This window comes from Triticum aestivum, chromosome 1B (genome assembly GCF_018294505.1).
Source record: "Triticum aestivum cultivar Chinese Spring chromosome 1B, IWGSC CS RefSeq v2.1, whole genome shotgun sequence".
Classification (NCBI taxonomy): domain Eukaryota; kingdom Viridiplantae; phylum Streptophyta; class Magnoliopsida; order Poales; family Poaceae; genus Triticum; species Triticum aestivum.
This window is the reverse complement of record NC_057795.1, coordinates 661,136,127-661,149,902: the sequence shown is the minus strand read 5'-3', so window position 1 is coordinate 661,149,902 and position 13,776 is coordinate 661,136,127. Positions and strand designations below refer to the sequence as shown.

The window sequence follows — 13,776 nt, the reverse complement described above, 5'->3', positions numbered from 1 at the left end:
TACAAATATGTTTAACGTGTACTCAGACCCAGACATGCATAAGTCACACTCGCCATTTTGACCAGGTACCGTACTACATGGTGTACTGGGTATCATACCCGCCTTGGGAGATTGTGAGCCGGATGCACCATTGATGGTGATAGCGAGCTTGGGTTGATGAGATGGAGATAATCGATGGAGTAAAAATAAGAAGAGGTGGAGATAATGGGCGGCGGAAGAAGAAGGGCCTGAGATAGTGGGTGGAGGAACAAGAACAGTGATTGAAAGGTTAAAAGGTGCCTGACAGTGCTGTCGTAGCGGAGTGCAGCAATTGTCCATCGACTTTAACAAACTTTCCTTCAAACATTGCTTCAGATAAGCGAACCGGGTAGCAGATGAGTTAGCAAAACATGGCTTTAGTATAAGAGTTCCTGGTTCTTGGGATGATGTAATCCCGGACTTTATTTCTCATCTCCTTTAAACGATATGAGCATTATTTGAGGAATAAAGTATATTTTAGATAATAAAAAATAAAGGTTAAAAGGTCTATCTTAGAGGTTAAAAAGAATATTTTAAAGGTCTATCTTTCAGATGGCTTTTATGCCCAATTGACAATGCTACTTAATGTTAGTGAAGATTTTAAAGATCTATCTTTTAGATGAATTTTATGCCCAAATGCAATGCAAGTGGGTAATTAACTAGCTTGGATTGGTGAGAGGCGGAGATAGTGTGTGTAGGAGGAGGAAGAAGAAGAGACCATATAGTGGATGAGAGAAGAAGAAAAATAGTGATTTATAAAGGTTAAAAAGAAGTCGGCAATGCTGCTTAATGTGTATGATGATTCAAAATGTACGTCTTGGATATGATTTATGTGAAACTATTGGAATATTCATGCTCCTATTGCAACGCACGGGCAATTAACTAGTAACGTTAAAAAAAAAGGTACGTGAGAAGTGAGAATTTGAGCCTCCGGCCTCCTGGTTTATTTCAACCCGCTTTGTCTACTTCGACATCTTTCACTTCTTGTTGTGAGTCACATGTAACGCTAAAAAAACCACAACGCCCTCCAAACTCTGGTTTTCTTTTTTCTGGATTTGTTTGGCCTGTTTCCCTTCGTTTTTTCTGTTTTATAGTTTTCCTTTTCTTCTTTTAGATTCTTAAAAGAATCAAAAACTTTTTTAAAATTTGTGAACATTTAAAACACATGAAGTTTTACAAATTTATGAATTTATTTTCTAATTTGTGAGCCTTTTTCAAAACATGTGAACTCTTTTCAAACTCCTGAGCTTTTTTTCAAACTCCTGGACTTTTTTCAAATGCATGAACATATTTGAGATCTACCTACTTTTCAACTTTTTGTACTTCTTTCAAATTGAGGAACATTTTCCAAATCCGTGATTTTTTTTATGAAAATCCACCAACTTATTTCAAATTTGTGAACTTTTTTTCAAAAATGATTATTTTTGTTCAAATCTGAAATTTTTATTTCAAATTTCTAATCTTTTTAAAATTCATGAGACTTTCCAAATTCATAAATAAAACAAATTCACGAAATTTCTTTGTTCATAAATAAAACAAATTCATGAACCTTTTTCCAAATTCATAAACTTTGTTCAAATTCACATTATTCTTTCCCTAATTGATGAACATTTTTTCATATCTGCACTTCTTAAAAATTGGTAAACGTTTTTCGAGTTCATGAAATTTTTTAATTAATAGGGAAAACCGAACCCCCTTTTTTTAACCAGCTGGTTTATTTCACAGGTGCTAGTACCAAAAAACTAGCAACCAAAGACACCTAGCAAAGCAACATCGACTCTTGCGATCGAAACGCAGCGGTGGGGTGAACTATGGGCCACGGCACGCGAGTAGCGTGCGCGAGCGCCTGTGCACCGAGAGCAACTAATCAATGGGTACTCCTTTGGGAACCCCCCCCCCCCAGGGTCACTTTGGGTGGACTGGATGGCGCACTCTCAACCGTCGCCACGTATCATGCTCTGAACACTCTCATCAAATTTTATTTTATTTTATTTTCTATAATCTTTTCGGCTTTTAGATGATTTTTTTGGTTTTTTTGGCTTTTCGGGTTTCCCGTCTATTCTTAGGTTTAGGAAAAAAAATTGAATAGAAAATGCAGGACAAAACGTGTTTTTTTCTTTCCGCGAGAGGCACGAATCTAGTTCTTGTGGAGGCACAGATTTGCTTCCACAGTCATGCCTCTCGGAAAGGAAAAAAAATATTTTCCTTTTTCTTTTCCTTCCGCAAGAGGCAAGGATTTACTTCTCGTGAAGGCACGGATTTGCTTTCACGAGAGGCACAGTCCTGCCTCTTGGAAAAGGAAAAAAACATGTTTTCTTTTTCGTTTCCTTCCGCGAGAGGCACGGGTTTAGTTCTTGTGGAGGCACGGATTGGCTTCCGCTATAGGCATAGTCATGCCTCTCCAAAAAGGAAAAAATGTGTTTTTCTTTTTTCCTTCCGCGAGAGGCACGAATTTAGTTCTCATGGAAGCATGGGAAAGGGGGAAAAACTTGTTTTTTTCTTCTTCAATGAGTGGCACGGATTTAGTTCTCATGGAGGCGCGGACTTGCTTCCGCGAGAGTCATGCCTCTTCGGAAAGGGAAAAAACGTGCTCCTAGTTCGGTTTTTTCATGAAAAAGGTATTTTTCTAGAGCTCCAAAAAGGCTGGATTCTTTTCCTCAAAGAAAGGGAGCCAGGAGCAAGGAGCGAGAAGATGGGCCAGAGGCAAATAAATCTGTATAGTGTAGGCTAGTGTAGGTTATTTTCTTTCCGCGAGAGTTTTTGGGAGTCCCCCCCCCCCCCCCCCGCCCCCGCGTCGTCTCCACCGAGGCGACTCGGGGGAAACCCTAACTCGCCGCCGCCGCACCCCTCCTTCCCCCCTTCCCTTCCCCTCCGCCGCCGCCAGAGGTGTGCGCTGGCGTGCGCTCGACACTGATGAAGGTGACGGCGGGGGATCTGGCGGCTCCACCGCGCGTGGAGGGCTCGGCATCCGGGGCGGCGGCCCCGGGTGGAGAGCGTCGGGTGGCCCGGGCAGCGGGCCACTCCGGCCGGAGCTGGTGAGGCGCCGCCCTCGGTCTCACGGGGGACGAGGAGGCGCCGGTCCACGGTCCCTGGTGTGCGGCCTCCCCTGCGCGGCGGCTGTCGCCAGATGCATCTCACCCTCTCCGCCCCCGATCTGCTCCTTCCATCGCCGGATCCGAGTCCTCCCGGGCGTCGGCGGCGCAGATCTCGTCGAGTGGGGTTGGTTCCGGGGGAAACCCCTGGCCGGCGTAGCCACATCACAGGCGACGCCCTGGGCGCCGTTCCCCTCCCTGGAGGCTGTGGTGAGGATCCTTCTCCCCCTCCTTCCGCTCCCTGCTAGGTGAAAGCCTAGGTCCCCTGATTCGGGCGGCGACGACACATTCGTGTCGTGTTCCTTCTTGGAGGCGCAGTCCGGGGATCGCAGGGGCGGCGAGAGAGTCGGGTTGTGGGCGTGATGGTGGCGGGTGGCAGCTTGGCTCGGCGCTTCAATGCCTCTTCTTCGATGGCTCATCGCTATTGCCCTTGTTGCTGCGACTGTGGCCGACAACTTTTGCCCTTCGGTGTGGCTTAACCGCGGACGACGACGGTGCTCGGAAGGGTGTGATCTGTGCTAGCAGGTCTGCTCCTAGTTCTTTCTTCACGCGCAGCTTGGACGTCTTCCCCTGGGTTCAAAGGTGAACCGAGCTGCCGCCTGCCGGCGCGGCATCCTTCGAGCCAGGATGAGAGGGCGGGGGCCCTTTGCAGTGACAGTTCCGAAGGAGTGTCAGTGCTGTCTTCGAGTTTGGCTACGATCACGAAGCTTGCGCGGTGGTGCACCCTCTCAAGTCCGTAGCCTGTCCGGTTGGTGTAGGCCGTCCTGCAGGGTGTTGGCGGCAGCATGGCGTTCTTGCTATCGCTGCTGCCTTTGAGTCTGTTTTGCTTTGCTCCCTGTATCAGCCGCTTGTTTCTCTTCTTGCTTTCCTTATAAGTTGGTGATCTTGTAATCCTGGCCGGTTGATTGCTTTGTTAATTCAAAGCCGGGCTCTCCTTGAGCCTTTGTTCTAGAAAAAAAAAGGTTATTTTGTCATCGTGTGGCGAAAGAGAGAAAATAGAAAGAGAGAAGAGAGAAAAGGCGAAGAGAAAAAAGAGACAAGAGAGAAAGAGTGAAGAGAGAAGAGAGAAAATAGAGAGGGAAGAGAGAAGAGAGAAAAGATTGTTTGAGTTAAATTCTTTTTATAATTTATCTAACATTCTAACAATTGTGAACGCAGCAATGGACCCAATGTGCCCCAGGTGTGGCGACAACCGTCACGGAAGGTGCGACAGGGTGGTTGAATTGGGGCTGGGATGCCCGAAGGCTGGCCCAAGCAACGGTTTCCTCGGGTCCAAATGTTCGCCAGAACGAATCATTCCAAGCTGTGTACGACTGACATAATTAAACACTAACAAATAATGCTCTATAAGAACAGAACAAGTTGGTTTTTTACTCAGGCCAGGGCCCCTTTAGAGCTTTGCATATGCTGCAGTTCCCAAGAGATCGAGGCTCTTGTTTCATAGATGAACTCATCATTATCAGGCAGACAATCAGCGAGCCTAATCCATTCCATTGTTTAAGGTTGCATGCTTTATGCAGCAAGGTGATGATGTTGAAGAGGGATCGGAACTGTGTTGTGTCATGCAGAGACTTCAGCTTTCACTTGGGATGTCGCATTACAAGGAGAGTCCGTTGTTGGCTGTCAGTCGATCGGGTTGGTTAGCAAAGACCGTAGCTGGCTGGACATTAAGTTTCTCCATATACACACAAGTCCACGTCAACAGAAGAAAAGAAAAAAGAGTGTCAAAGCTAATAAGATAACTAAGTAACTAACAAGCCAATATCACAATTAGAAGGAAGGAATGCAGAGTTAACAAGACAGCATTGTAGCCACCGCATTGGTCGCAATGATGGAGAGACATTCACAATGAACCCAACACGCCGTTTTAGGTCCAGCCCACATCTTCATCCTCAGAGTCGATGTAGCTAGATTGCTTTCGCCTTCCTCTCCCTAGTTTTTCTTCTCAGTGCGAGGAACTGGCTCAGGAGAGCTGCCCGGACGGAGGAGCCTCGATCGGAATCTTCAGCTCCTGTTGATCTCGCTCGCAACTCGCAGCAGGTCTCTTTCTGCTTGGCTCGTTCCTCCCTTTCTGCTGCCCATCTGTAGTCTGTGTTTCCATGGCTGCACTAGTGGTCACTCCTTCAGCTTCAGCTTTCACAAGATATGGAGATTTTTCATGCACGCAAAGCCAAAAAACACAACATTGTACGTGGGCATTATACCATTATGTTCTCGGTAGGAGTCCTGATCATATGCAGCCAGAGAATCTTTCGGTTCGAGCGCTTCCACCTCATCATTTCTCACAAGTGCATTTGCCTATGAAATTGTTAAATTAACCTTTAATGAAAGCAGAAAATAAACTATGGCACGCACAAATAATACTGCCTAGTCCTCCTCAACTTGTGTACTCTACAGTCTACACTACCTTCTGAGATTTTGCTGCATTCTTCCTATTAGGCTGTCTCTTCGGCGCTGCTTTAGCCACCTTGCATTCCTGCCAACGTCTTCTTTGCTCCTGTTCGGCTTCGAATTTTGCGTCAAGCACCTGTATCAAAATCACTGAGTGAGAAGAAGTGAAACACGAAATTAACATCGAGCACAACATTAATTAGAGAGAAAACAGCTTAATTACGTCGAGTTCCTTTTCAAGCGCATTAAGGTCTCTTAGCCAAAGATGTTTTGCATCTGATTCTCCCAGACTTTTATGTTCGTCATGTAATTTATACTCTCGCGTGATGAGCTCTTGTGGCTTCTCCTGAGTCAAGGTAGAAATTGCCATTGCGAGAAGGTACTCATAATCGCTCGTATCAACTCCTGCTGCAGCCTCAACATGACTCCCATCATTTTCTTCCGTAGCTCCTAAAGCAACTGACTCGGCCATAATGTTTTTCTTAGGGATAGGACTATAATGCTTCTTCTTAAGCTCTAGGATTGGCTCTGACATCTTCCTATTAGCGACTATGATGTCCCCGGAAATAACTGACCGGAAAAACCTCACTTTGTTATTAACCTTCAACAACTCTTCCCCAATATTTTCCAGCATTACTTTCTGCACATCATAAATCAGTAAATGTGGCAGTTTGTACTTGAGCATCACAGAGCAAAAGTTCAGCTCTGTACCTTTCTTCTGTAATAATATTCGAGCCTCAGTTCGAAGAACTCTTTCAGTACTGAAAAGGTAACATAATTTCAGAATCAAATCCACAAGAACAAAAGAGAATAGAAGGGGTTTGAAGTTGCAACACAAGTCCATATTGGTGTTCCGGCAAAGAAGGGGCACACGGTCGAACCCAATCCGGGAAGCTTCGATGGGTCTAGATCAGACCATGGCATGCCCACTCGCTGGGTCCTGGATGATCGAAACTGATCTGTGCACGTCGCCGAAAGCCCAGACATGTACGAGGGTCTAGTTGGGTCCAAAACTGCGGTAACAAAAATATATCCATTTTTTTGTCATAGTCATAGACTCATAGTCATGATCACAGTCATAGACTCATAGTCATGATCTTCATCAGTCCATTCTGTTGGAATTGATCTCACGGTTAACAAACCGAGAGAAAAACAAGGAAGACAAAGTCTCAAACCCTCATGGTTGTGCCTTGATCGGGAGCACCCAAGCCCAACAACTGGTTTCGGTACCTGGCCCATCAACGTCCCACATATATTAAGAGGGGGTAGTGTATCTCTTTGAGACACGCACAATACGAGAAAACACAAAAGAACCTCCTAACAACCGATCCACAAAAGGGGCGCTGAAGGGTTAGAAGGCCGACTACCACCGCCGGCCACCACATCAGTGCCGGCGGCTTCCTTGCCACCAGCGAGGCTCCTGGACCAGCTGCTACATCTCCATGAATGGATGGCACGAGGGTCATGCCAGGCACTCCCTGCTGCCATCTACGTCACCCTGGTGGTGCTGCCCTTCTTCCCCGGCCATGTCTTCACTACCGGAGACCCCAAGGTGAAGCCACTGGTAATCTTCTACTGGTCCCTGCCAATCACGGTTAGTCACTACTATTCCGCATTGGAGGTGTTCTAAACACGAGATTAGGATCATGTTTTAAGTCAATCCTAAGGAATTATTTCTAACACATTCACCTCTGTATGAAGATTGGGTTTTCCAAAGAAAAAAAAAACATCTAGATTGGTTCACGTTCTTGGCATCCACAACCAGTTTGATGCAAAGTTTCGCCATAAGCATCCTATTTTAGGTTTCCCATGTCTTTTCTTCGTATATAACACAACTAGATATGTACACGTTGTTGAATTTCCCTCTGGCTGGGACTGTGTGATCGGCTAACATGGACATGGTTGGTTTTGCTTGGAAGCTTAGCGGTATCCTATCACGTAACACCATTCTTTAAGGAACCTGTCGCAGGAAATCCTATTATATGCTCATTTCGTGGAATGGTAGTCAAAATGTATTCTATGCGCATAGAGGCAACAATCACGGGCCGACCCAAATAGGAACGTTTGTTAGAGAGAGTACTCTAGGTTCACTTCGGTTCGCTTGGGTTCTACCGGTTTTATTTTACTTATTATTATTTTCTTTTTACACTTGTTTCGCTGCTTTTTTTGAGAGAGAGAGAAATTTTCATTCATATCACGAATCAGTACAAAGTAGTTGACCCTTACAAGCATACTGAAACGCAGACACAAAGGAACATGAACACCTAGAGTACCCTAAGACGACCATAACACAAGAAGATCTCCGGAGCCCGGTGTCATCATCATTGAATCTTGAGAGAAGACCCCTGCAGCAGAAGGATCTGCAACTGGTTGCAAACAGGTCATCATCTTCGACCACGGTACAATCGCCGTCACGCTGCTTCCTTCTTTCTTGGCACCAGCGCTGAGAGGGCATGTACATCAATCCAACACACCTGCAACAGCCGTCGCCATCTTTGGCTTTGAGTACCGCGAAAAGTGTCCCTTCAGAAAGGAAGAGAACTCGAGGCATCCGACCGGTCCAGCACCGTGGCCGGGCCATCCGCCCGGGCAAAGCAGGATCTCCCACCAGCATCAGCGTAGAGGAAAAAGAAGAACAGATGCAGCAAATCATACCAACAAGGAAGAAGAAAGGTCTTCGTCTCGCTGCATCCATCGCCCATCTGAGGACCCAAACGGCCAGTGCCGATGGACCTCCAGCCACCATAGCCCGCAACCTCGACGAGATCCGGGGATCCCCAACCCCGCTGGCTCCTAGACGCAGGCAAAAGCCTCGCCTGGCCGCGAATGGAGCCCGGAGAAACTTATTTCGACGCGACACCAACCTCAACGGCCTCGGCAGCGTCCCTCAACCCTAACCCTACCACACAGCCACCTAGCGAACATACCCGAGGTTCCTCCTCCCTCCCGCCGTCGGAGCGGCCGACGAAGAGAGAGGGAACCGACGGCGTCACCGACGGCGCGCAAGGGAAACCTAGTCGCCTCCTTGATCGCCTCGTGCGATCCTATAATCGTGGGATTTCGTTGCAGGCATTTGTTTCGCTGCTAGGACGTGCATTTTTCTCAGGTTCATTCGTTTCTTCTTTCTTTATTTTTTGTTTTCCTTATTTCTTCTTTATTTTTTGCGAAATGTTTATACCCGACGAGTCGGCCAAAAACTGTGCCGGATGTGCGGGTCGTGCGATCATGCACAAATCAACCGCCCGCGACTGCTTCTGCACAAGTTTGACCAGTCGCCATGCAACCCCCCTCAACGCAGTTTTCTGGGCCCGCCACTAGCCTTATCTTTTTTTCTCTGACTAGGAAAATTGCCCGTGTGTTGCAACGGGGAACACGCTAGTAAGTGTCTCAACTTTATACTAAATTTAATACAAAGTTGTACTAAGGTTGAGACACTTATTTTGGGACGGATGGAGTATGTGTTTTTACGTCCTCGTCGTATCTGGATTGACGCCTTTTTTTACTATTGTGTACAATGACATGAAAGTGTACATACCATTGCCTAATATCATATCCGCCTTAAGAGTATTGTACATTATATTTTTCATCTATATATCTTCTATAAGAAGTAAGATCATGGTTCGAATAAAGTTGTTCACGCTATCATTGCTCGTCATATAATCTCAAAATAATATATGCATAATCGGACTCGCCAAGATAAAGACGAGATGTTCTGTTTTATGATGTTATGTTTTCTGCACATGCAATAGTAGTTTTCTAGGAAAATAATCTCAGTAAAACAACTGAAATAAAAACAAAGGATATTTTACCGGGATCTGATATGAACGTCAATAAAAATATATCAGACCACCATCAATTAACACACACACATATATGGAATTATGCTCGAATTTTACTCAACGTGGCAAAACAAAAATTCTGCAAATGAATGATAATTGACGAACTGTTATTAGGGTTGAAATGCGATTGCTATGTGATTTGAGTATTTCCTCCTAATTTTACTTTTCTGTCGATCATTTGGAAGAAAGACTGCTATATGTTTCTAGTGATTTGGTCAGAACTTGAATTCCATGTTATATATGCAGCACTACATGATTGCCTTAACACCCCCTTTTAAGAGTACATGTGCTAATCTAATAATCTAGATCAAAAATATGCTAATGTTGGAACCAAAATATGCAAAAGAACGTAAATTATAATATATACATTGAAGATAAGTACTAAAAACACAATTCCATAACGGTGCTAGCTGACTTGTATTATTCTTGTAGCATAATACTGTTACTGCTTGCTTGTTTGATTAACTAAAGGGCCAGTATTTTGATTTCACTTGAGAAAGTAAGTGAATCTTCTTCTGATGCATGATACCACCTTTTGTGTTCATCGTGCAATGTGTTTTTTTCCAGTTGTATATAAACTAAACTGAAGCTATCAATTAAATGTGAGATCGATTAAAATGGCTAACAAAATGATGCCAATTTATGCATTTGCAAACATCTAGCGTGTTGCAACTAATTTTCTCGGCTCTCTTTTTCCGGGCTGCAGGTTGACTCCCAAACAAAGCAAAGTATAAAAAAAACCATGTAAGAACCATGATACCACCTTTTGTGTTCATCATGCAATGTGTTTTTTTCCAGTTGTATATAAACTAAACTGAAGCTATCAATTAAATGTGAGATCGATCAAAATGGCTAACAAAATGATGCCAATTTTTGCATTTGCAAACATCTAGCGTGTTGCAACTAATTTTCTCGGCTCTCTTTTTCCGAGCTGCAGGTTGACTCTCAAACAAAGCAAAGTATAAAAAAAAACCATGTAAGAACCAGGGATCGAACCCAGAACTCCCACTTGCAACCATGAGGCACATGCCACTGTGCTACACAAACGCTTTTGACATACAAAGGACTTTCACCCGTAATAAACTAAAGCCAGCGGCGACTTGAGAAGGGAAAAATGGAATCGTTTTTTTTTCACTTACCGTGGCAAGGGGGTAATTATTAGCAACTACGGGGGTAATTCTTATGACGGACGACAGAAACCCAATTCTCTTTATTATTACTAGTACATATGCCCGTGCGTTGCAACGGGCAAAAAAATTTGATCAAACCTGCTTCATGTGCCACTACGCTTCAGTAATATTCAAATCCAACAAACGAACAAGGTTGCCCTGATCTGAGTCTTTTAGCGGGAGAAACATACAATATGATTCTCAGGGCATCTCCGTCGCCAACCCGCAGAACAGACACTACTTCCATCCATAAACCAGGGACCAGTCCGCAAACACTGATGCGGAAGACGACCATCCAAAGCTATCCACATATGTTCGGTTGCATTTCAGAAGAAATTTAACAAAAGTGAATAAATTTGATGGATATTTAAACAAACCAAACGATATTCATTTATAGTAAATCGGATTTTCATCTAGACCGGAGCAAACTAAATAAATTTGACATATTTGAACTAAATCATACTCTAAACCAAGTCTAAATGACTGTTGGCGCCCGTTCGCCCATTTTCAGCCGGCCATGAGCCCCAAGAACTAAACCTCCAGCTCCGCATCTATAGCCTCTGCCTCTACAACCTGCAAGGGGCTAATCGACCGACGATTTTGAGCCGCCAAGCTTGGCTTCAGTCCGAGCAAAAGGGCGGTGGCCTTCCTGGACCCGGGCGCCAGTGAACTTCCATGCTCTACTCTTCGTTGTTGTCGGAGGCGCCCTTGGACGTGCCGACTTAGTGGTTGTGGTGACGGGGCGCGGGCGGGGCGGAGTTGGCAACATCGTCCTCGTCCTCAGTCTTGTGTTGATCTGAACATGTGCTCTCTTCACGTAGAAGAACTAAATATGAATTTGTTTTAGGTCAACTAGCAAATATGCCCGTGCGTTGCAACGGAAGAAAAACATATCGCACTCCTCTAGCCAATAGACACCCACATCAATTATTCGAAACATGATACCGGTTTTGGATAGTTAATCTAAAGCTTAGATGTGGTTCTCAACTTTTTCCTAGTTCCTTTCTCCTTCATCCGGCTCTGCTGAGTTCTTAGCAGCTTATTGTCTTTGCTCCATTCAATTCTATCTTTTTAGGATTTTTGGTAGCAAGAAAAGTTTAGTGTACCATCAAGAATCGGCTATTCATAAGAAAATGTACAAGTCAAAATTCAATCGCTCTTTAAATTATCTGTGCCATACAAAAAATTATGATATGTGCATCGTTTCAGAGCTTTGTTGCATTTAAGGTCTGCTCGGTACGCTCCCAAGAACAATTCTGCAAAGCACAACGAGAACATGTCAGATATATTATCCCACGGAGGGCCGCGGACTTTCTCCGAGCAAGGTTCATCTTTAGTCTAGCATTACAACACCTAGTTGACTCTAGCTGTGCCTACAACTGCCATGACTAATAATCATAATTTGTTTCATCTCGAAACATATTTTCATACTGTACAAACCTTTCTTAGTATATGTACAACACAACCCTATGTTCAGTGAAGGTTTCTATTCCTTTCCTATGAACTTTTATTTCCGAGATCACAGCCACATGAATATGAGCATATGGCTTACTAAGTTGAAACTGTTGCCATTAGAGTATAAGGCGGTACAGTCAAATAATCACAGTGGACCAATATGAGGAGGGGACACCTAGCAGATAACCATTTATTGCAACGCCATGAAAAATCGCATATAAATCCAACGGATGAGCACCGAAAAAAATTATAATCGTTGCATCCAGCAGCTTCCAGTCTCTGTACATCAAGCAACAACGATTGATTAAAACAAATAGCAACAGGCGCTACTCCCCACCGAGCCGCACACTGTGTGCCCCCTTATCCACAACATCCCCATTCCTTCGCTGGCCAGTCCACTGCCGCTCGGCCGGCTCGTCGGCTAGGCCGCCGGTGAGCAGAGCACACACAGTTGCGCCTCGGCCTCTCCTCGTTCCCGTGCTCTCCATCTCCTGCCTGACCTCAGCTCCCTCCGTTTTTTTACTCTGTGCAGCGCCACCATCGGAGCTTCATGGCCGCCGGCACCTTCAACCGTTGCCACACACCGCCTGGGCTTGCCCACCTCCCGATCCAGCCGGCAAACGGACGGATCCGTCTTCCCCGTGTCCGTCCTAGGCCTCTCTGCCTTGCCGGAGTCGTCAAGGCGCCGGCCCTCGTCCACCAAGTCAACTGCATCGCACCCCTGCTTCGTCTCGGGAGGAGCAGCGAGCCAGCGCCCACCTCTGCATCGAGCACTGCTCAATCCGGCCGCGACGCCCAAGGCCCAGTCCGCCGCCGCCTTGCTCCGCCTCCGGCCTCGCTGGCCCTCGTCCACCAAGTCAACTGCATCGCAACCCTGCATCATCTCGGGAGGAGCAGCGAGCCAACGCCCACCTCTGCATCGAGCACTGCTCAATCCGGACTGGGACTGCGAGTGCAATTTCCGATAAACTGAAGGGCTTTTTTGCAAAATAACACGACGACGGACGACAGAAACGCTAGCCGCTTTATTATTAGGTAGAGATAACCAAGTATATGTGATCCTGTATGTTAGCGACAACTAAACATTTGATCTTTATTGAACCGATAGGATTGTATATTCGATCTCTGTTTAACTCGACTGGTGCCGCTTCAATGCTGGAGTGCCAGTGAGAGGTCGCATCACTCTAAGTTGGCATGAATGTGGCACTGGTTCTCTGGAGCGGCGTTGACGGCTTCGAGCGGGAAGAGATGCATGCGAGGGAGGGTTTTTTGGGTGGGTCAGGGCAGTCAGAATTGAGCGTGGCAGCGGTCTGGATGCACGCAAAGCCCCTCCAGTTTGTTTCCAGATTGCGGGAAAATTACGTCCGAACCGATCGACGGATCGATACAGACACGCGCTCGATGGCAAAACACGCCCGGTCTGAACTGCATAGTCCGGACATTGCGGACGTTTTGAGCAATGGCGTTGAAGATGCCCTCAAATACTCCTCGATAGTATAATTCATGTAAAGTGTTTTATAAAGTTATCAAAAGATCTGAATTCTAATGATTTTGATTATTTAGTTTTATATTGAATGTTGTTTTATTGAAACATTATCACTCTAAGTTGGCATGAATGTGGCACTGGTTCTCTGGAGCGGCGTTGACGGCTTCGAGCGGGAAGAGATGCATGCGAGGGAGGGTTTTTTGGGTGGGTCAGGGCAGTCAGAATTGAGCGTGGCAGCGGTCTGGATGCACGCAAAGCCCCTCCAGTTTGTTTCCAGATTGCGGGAAAATTACGTCCGAACCGATCGACGGATCGATACAGACACG

General features: G+C 45.6%; 1 long non-coding RNA gene across 2 annotated transcripts; it reads left to right on the top strand.

The window, feature by feature from the left end:
- The first annotated feature begins 12,177 nt into the window (after positions 1-12,177).
- On the top strand, positions 12,178-13,079 carry LOC123099104 (uncharacterized). 2 transcript variants are annotated; one of them, XR_006448087.1, is made up of 2 exons: positions 12,178-12,396; positions 12,497-13,079. It is a non-coding gene; the product is annotated as an uncharacterized lncRNA (long non-coding RNA). The 2 variants fall into 2 exon arrangements; XR_006448086.1 differs by having other exon boundaries at positions 12,178-12,414.
- The last annotated feature ends 697 nt before the right edge of the window (positions 13,080-13,776 follow it).